Source organism: Melanotaenia boesemani, chromosome 11 (assembly GCF_017639745.1).
Source record: "Melanotaenia boesemani isolate fMelBoe1 chromosome 11, fMelBoe1.pri, whole genome shotgun sequence".
NCBI lineage: Eukaryota > Metazoa > Chordata > Actinopteri > Atheriniformes > Melanotaeniidae > Melanotaenia > Melanotaenia boesemani.
This window is the reverse complement of record NC_055692.1, coordinates 31,238,945-31,245,960: the sequence shown is the minus strand read 5'-3', so window position 1 is coordinate 31,245,960 and position 7,016 is coordinate 31,238,945. Positions and strand designations below refer to the sequence as shown.

Sequence of the window (7,016 nt, the reverse complement as noted above, 5' to 3'; positions counted from 1 at the left end):
CAAGTAATGTCCACAACATATAATCTTCAAAAGTATCTATAATATCAGTGTGTGTATTTAGATATACTGACAGTTCAAATCATCAGGATTTGTACAATGTTAATCGGCTGAGCTGCTTACTTTATTTGCAGCATTCATACTTTAACCTTTTTGCTCATAAGCATTCCTATATAATCACTTAACGTGTTTTATTTTATTGTGTCTTTGAATGATTGATCAATGTTCCATTACAATGTGCGTTATTTCACTTTTTAGGGTTGTGACATCTTATAACTTATTCATGGTCTTACAAATGTTTTATTATGATGCTTTTAACTAAAGGAATCAGAAATGCTGTAACACTAAACCACTCTTAGAGATTAGAAACCTGGGGCCTCATTTATTAAACTGTGCGTAGCAAAGCAAACTACAAGTGGTGTAGGTAGGTAAAAAAGAAAATGCGGCGCGCAAAAACTTTCAGATTTATCAAAGCGTGCACATGCACGTCCTACACCTATTTCCGTTTATAAATCAGAATCAACTCTAATGGGCTCAACACACGGGAAGCGTCACGCCTTCTCCATTCATTTTCAATGGTAATGAGGCGAAAATCGCTGCCTTCCTCCTGTAAAGCCACAGGCGACATTCGTGCATGTGAAATGTTGCACTCGTTCATGTAGACATTATTTATTATTATTAATTATTATTAATTATTAAAAGGCCTCAAACAGTTAACATGACTCTGGTCTTGCCTCTGACCTTTTTCCTTCATCATCTTCCTCCTCATCCTCCTTGCTGCTTGATGGCTTCATCCAGGCCAGCAGGAAGCTACTTCCCTTAGCTGCCTGGTGTAGCTCCTTTAACTTCTGTTTTCTTAATCTCTCTTTTCTTGGCATGCTGCAATTGATTAAAGCCGAGGCCAACAGTGTTATTGACTGCTTAGAATAATGCTGCTTGGAATAAAGAAAAAAAACGATTTGTCAAATTATTACAATCTGCGACAAAAGAGATGAAAACTGGAGAACGCTGTGTATTGTGGTTTATGAATACATCATGAAAACTTCATGGAAGAAAAAGCCAATCATACCCGCGTTTGTAGTGACCACTTAGCCCAACATTTGGCAAGGTAGCACTGATTATGGCTAGTGCCAAGCTCGTTAACCAGGCAGTTGGTTAATTTAGACTCAGCCGTTCAGGCTGTAATGAGACAGACAAGCTACTTTACAACAGGGACGAATAGTTTGTATCAGGCTTAATTTAGGAGCAAAAGGTGCTCTCAAAATAGTTCAGCACTACCTGAGAAATGGCAGGTGGAGCGGTGGGAGGTAACTTCACAGACAGGCCAGCTGCTGCAATGCACATGCTTACAATGTTCCTCGTTGGCGCCTGCTTTGCATGATCACGTTGCCAAAGAAATGATGGGAATGAAATGCGCGTATGCGCGCGTGCATGTGTATGTACGGGGTTTGTGATCGCGTCAACATAGTGGGGCACATAGAATACACAGTATATAAAAAATAATAATTCTGATAAAAAAAAGGCACTTTTGCAGCCCCGAAGGCAAGGGCAAGTGCTTCAGCACCACCAAGGCTCTATCTGTGCATGCCAGTGTTATAAAAACACAAGTTTTGTTTCACAATGACAAAGTATATTTAAGTGGTTGAGGTGCTTATTAATATCATCTCCCTTTTTCCTGAAAATCCAGGCCCCCCATCCCCCAGTGTGCGCTCTTAGGAGAATTAATATCGAATTTACGTCTTTATTAATTTCTGCAAACATCTTTATTATATAATATGTATGGAAGCCCATTTCCGTCACTCTGATGAAAAAAAAAAACATAGTATCTCATAATTATGACTTAAGTATCTCATAATAATGAGATACTATCTCATTATTATGAGATACTATTTCATTATTATGAGATACTATCTCATAATAATGAGATAGTTAAGTCATAATTATGAGATACTATCTCATTATTATGAGATACTATCTCATAATAATGAGATAGTTAAGTCATAATTATGAGATACTATCTCATTATTATGAGATACTATCTCATAATAATGAGATAGTTAAGTCATAATAAGTAATTCACCGTTACACTTTAACCGTTTTCCTTTTCTCCGTGTACTGTTAGCTTGTTCCGTGTCTCCTTCGAGTTTTCTACCCGCCGTTATTACCGGAAGTTGTTACCGGAAGGCACAGTGCCGACCGGAAGTAGTAAGCGATCTTCAAAATAAAGCTGATTATAATCATAAGCTTCAACTAAGCGATCTGTATATAGAACACATGAATTACATTTTCTTATGATAAACCCAAATCATGAACTGTATTTTATACCTCAGTCCAAAAGATGCGATAAAAAAATAGCTTAATTAACTTTCTTAAACTTCAACCTTTTTAACCATGCAGGCTGCCACCTTGTGGCCAAAAAATTAGCAAAGCAAAAGTGGTTTGCTACAGAGATGCTATCTCATGATTATGTTACGACCCCTTCTTCTTTTGTGGCTTTGTTAATTATGTTTGTGTGCAGGTGCAGCTGGAGTATTCGGCGAGGCGTAGCTATATAAGACCCGCCTACAATCGGCCTGGTAGCTTCTTTCTTTGCTCCGCTCCCAGGCCGGACCTGCGCCGTTGCACCTCGTTATTGTGTTTGGTTTAGTTCTACATCATACAACACTGCACTCATTATATTTGTACACACAACCAAGCACGCCCTGACATTACTGATATTGCAGACAATCACACTTCATGATTATATTATTTTGTCTTAAGTTTTGGTTTAATAAATAATTATAATTGGTTTTCTTGGTTGTTCGGCGTTGTTTTGTTATAACCGTAAGGCTGGTTGTAACAATTATGACTTAACTATCTCATTATTATGAGATAGTATCTCATTATTATGAGATAGTATCTCATAATAATGAAATACTATCTCATAATAATGAGATAGTATCTCATAATAATGAAATACTATCTCATAATAATGAGATAGTATCTCATAATAATGAAATACTATCTCATAATAATGAGATAGTATCTCATAATAATGAAATACTATCTCATAATAATGAGATAGTATCTCATAATAATGAAATACTATCTCATAATAATGAGATAGTATCTCATAATAATGAAATACTATCTCATAATAATGAGATAGTATCTCATTATTATGAGATACTTAAGTCATAATTATGAGATACTATGTTTTTTTTTTTCATCAGAGTGACGGAAATGGGCTTCCATAAATATGTGTTGTGAAAGATAATAGTAGATTGTACACAAATGGCTCACATCTCACATCATTTCCTTGATTTTATTCTGTACCATTAGTGTCGCTGTTTCCCATTTTTCTAGATTATGTGCGTACACCTGGGTCAGAGTTGACGTAGAGGTAGGAACATTTTCCTGTCAAGTTTGGTTTTCATAAATCCCAAAAGTTGACTATATTTGGCGTATGCCGGTTTTTGTTCCTAGATAAATGAGGCCCCTGATCCCCTGAGTTTTCACTGCCCAGCCAAGCTACAGGGAGCTTTCTCTTATTGGCTGGAGCTAGTAATCACACTTCCTGGATACAATAACCACACCTTCAAACTTGGAACAAAGAACTGAGATTTTAAAAAGACGAAGAGTCCAGAGAAAATCAACAAAAGAACAAAGTTTTGTCAGGATGCGTAGAGATGCATTCAGAGGACCTAAACTTGAGCCTGCATTAAAGATGCATGCAGCATGACCAGGCTGCCACGAAGGGCAGGGAATCCATCTCTGCACATGCTGGTCTCCGTTTTGTTGTTTGTTGTACTTGGTAACTAGATAGATTCCATTTGTTTCATGTTGTTGATATTTTTGCAGCAAATTTAAGTTACGCAACAGTGCCAGTTTTTTGTACTTTTTTTTTTTTTTTTTTTTTTTGCTCAGCCTTTTTAATCTTTCACTCCCGTGATTAACTCGGCAGATACAATACACCACCTTGACTCCACCAACAGCAGCAATGTCTCGGGAAGACTAGCAGTAGAACCATGGCAGACTCAAACTGACAAACCTTCAGCCTCCTGGGAGCTTTAGTGGGAACTCAACCACCAGCAAGGCTTCCTCTGTGTGCCAAAGTTGTTCCCCAGAAACAGCTGTAAGTGGGTCGACTCTCTGGATGAGTACTACCAGTCTCCTCTCTACTAAGAAGCATGGTTGGCTGTCTTACACAATCTGTGATAGTGAACTAATTTGCCTTTTTTTTAGGTTGAGCTAAGCTTCCGTCTTAAATAGTCGATACAATTAGCTTTCTAAGATTTAGAAACTCTTTCAGCATCCACTTTTGAACATTAGTTTAATTAATGCCACATGTTAATGAACTTCTGTTTAATTTTTGCTCCACATCAGGGGTGCCCAAAGTGGGCCCGCGAGCCAGTTTTGGCCCACCTGACTGGTTGGTTTGGCCTGCCGATTAGATATCAAAACTCTTCCCTTTATGTCATTCTTGAAAGATCAACCAAAAAACATGTCATTAATAAGCAATAAGCCCTGGTTACTAATCTCTGCCAGCTGATACTAAATTTGAGCTCCACTACTTTATATAGGGCTGTATGGGACTATACACTGCACTCATGGTGCTGCTATTCATATCAAAGATCCCCCATGAGTCTTTGCATATGTAACGTTAAACTTGTGGGCTGAACCATAAACATGGAGCGCCATAGGCAGTGGCATACAGACAACAGGCATTTTAACACTGCATGGGAAGAGAAATATTTTTTTACAAATGTTAATTCTAAGGCAGTCTGTCTTATCTGTAATCAGTCTGTGGCTGTACAGAAGAGAGTACAATAAACGTTGTCACTATGACACAAAACATGCAGTATTTTCTAAGTACCAAGGAGGGGCGTGAAAGAAGAAGTCCAGCGAGCTGCTAGTGTAGCGGTTTTAGTACTCTCACATGCGTTGTGGTGCTCAGAAATCACGAGCCATTCAATGTCGAGTCTCTGACGCCTCTTTATTGGCATGTTCTGGATTTTTGAACATAAAGAAAGGTTCGTCAGCTCCCACAGTCTCAGCTCTGCCACACACACACGAGTCTTGCTGGTGACAGACTGTGGCGAAGCTACACATATGAACAGGCTAAACATTTTATACAAAGAAACAACAGGTACCTGGATTTTTGAACATAAAGAAAGGTTCGTCAGCTCCCACAGTCTCAGCTCTGCCACACACACTGAAACAAAATAAAGTGTACGTCTCACTGCTAAAACTGGCCTGCACGGACTTTAAGCTAGCAACTTGTAAATAGTATTTAATCCTCACACAACACGGATAACACTGAAATTAAAACTCAGTAGTTGTTAACTGGAGGAAATATTTGCATGTATGACAAATTAAGTGCTTTTACACACTGAATAAGAGTCACAGTAACGGAGCCCAGAAGAAGCTAACTTACCACGAGTCTTGCTGGTGACAGACTGTGGCGAAGCTACGGGGCGTAACAGCTAAATCTGCAGGGGGTTCGTCTTTGAGACGTTCAGGTGTTCCCAAAAATGTAAGAAATTATAACTGCTCATAGTTAATAGCAGCAAATGAAGACTGAATAACTTAATGGGCAGTAGTAACAGTGACAGAAATACAGCTAATAATGGCAAGTGGAATCATTAACAATTTAACTCCGTTACACTAGCTAAACTCCGTTCACAGCAAAGTGCCCTCGCATGGCCCTCAGCTCTCCAGGACACGGGCCAGCTATGAAAGCTATGAGTTTGATGTGCGTTTTATGGACTTCAGAAAAAGTGGTGGAGACATGGACCTATTCTCTCAACCCTTCAGTGTTAGCCCTGACTCCGTCCCAGACCACATTCAAATGGAACTGATTGAGTTTCAATGTGATACAGAGCTAAAAAACAGATCCATGTCACTGAATCTGAAGGATTTCTACACTCAGGTCTCACTGCAGAGGTACCCACACATTAAGAAACATGCACAGATGATGCTTTCACTGGCAGCACTTACATCTGTGAGCAGACTTTCTGTATCATGAATCTCAATAAGTCCAGACTCAGAGGTACCCTGACTGATTCACACCTCGATGACATACTTATCTTGTCAGTGAGCCAAATTGACAGGCTAGTAAGATCAGCTTCATGTGTCTCACTAGTGTTAGCAATTTGCCTGGTAGAACATGTATTGTTTGTTGTTTACATTTTGCACTATGTTTGGTTAAAATTAGTGCCTGCAATTTTGTTTGTTGTCCTTCTACCTGTGGCTTTATTGTTACTTTTCTATAGAGATGTTAGTAGTGTGTTATTTGCACAGAACAATGAGTTTGCTTGCATGTTCAATAATAAAAAGAATTATAATTTACATTTATTTGTGTTTCACCCTTGAAATCGCTGTGTTTGGCCCGTGGCTCACTGGTACAATTTCACTTTGGCCCTGGGAGGCAAAAACTTTGGGCACTTTGTTCTACTTTTTACATAAGTGTCTGGGCTTCGAACCAGAACTTACGTAATAGTGTCTTTGATTGAAATATTTGACAAGTTGAATTAATTAATTAATTAAATGTATTAATCTAGGACTTTAATGGTGTTCCTTGCTTCCATTAAGACAAAAGAAACTTGGTGATACTTTGAGGTTATTAGATATTAATAGTAATAATTAATATTTTATATTGATTACTAACATTAATAGTTTTCATAAACATTATTTTTGTTTAATAACGCTAGAGATCACCACACTTGGTAATGAGCTCTGGCATACCAAATGTACTGATCACATGACCGATCAGCTGTTACTGCTTTAAAAGAATTATTCACTTCTTTCTGGATCCTCATGATGTTTCTAAGGTTAATTTGGGGGCTATTTCTGCGTTCTCCTGATTCTAACAATTATTAGAGGTATTGATGATTAACATTACCTGGTGGGTTCCTCAGCTGTTTACCTGTGTAACACATCAGCAACATCTGCAAACATCTGTAAAACTGCTCATGTTCACTTTTTTTAGCTTCTGCTTTTGCACAGTTCCTCCTCAGACATTACTAATTCCTAGATGA

General features: G+C 38.3%; 1 long non-coding RNA gene across 1 annotated transcript; it reads right to left on the bottom strand.

Annotated features, from left to right (window-relative positions):
* Positions 1-4,949: 4,949 nt before the first annotated feature.
* LOC121648846 lies at positions 4,950-5,551 on the bottom strand. Its single transcript, XR_006012042.1, has 3 exons — positions 5,414-5,551; positions 5,130-5,191; positions 4,950-4,985 (listed from the first exon to the last, which is right to left on the bottom strand). It is a non-coding gene; the product is annotated as an uncharacterized LOC121648846 (long non-coding RNA).
* Positions 5,552-7,016: the final 1,465 nt, after the last annotated feature.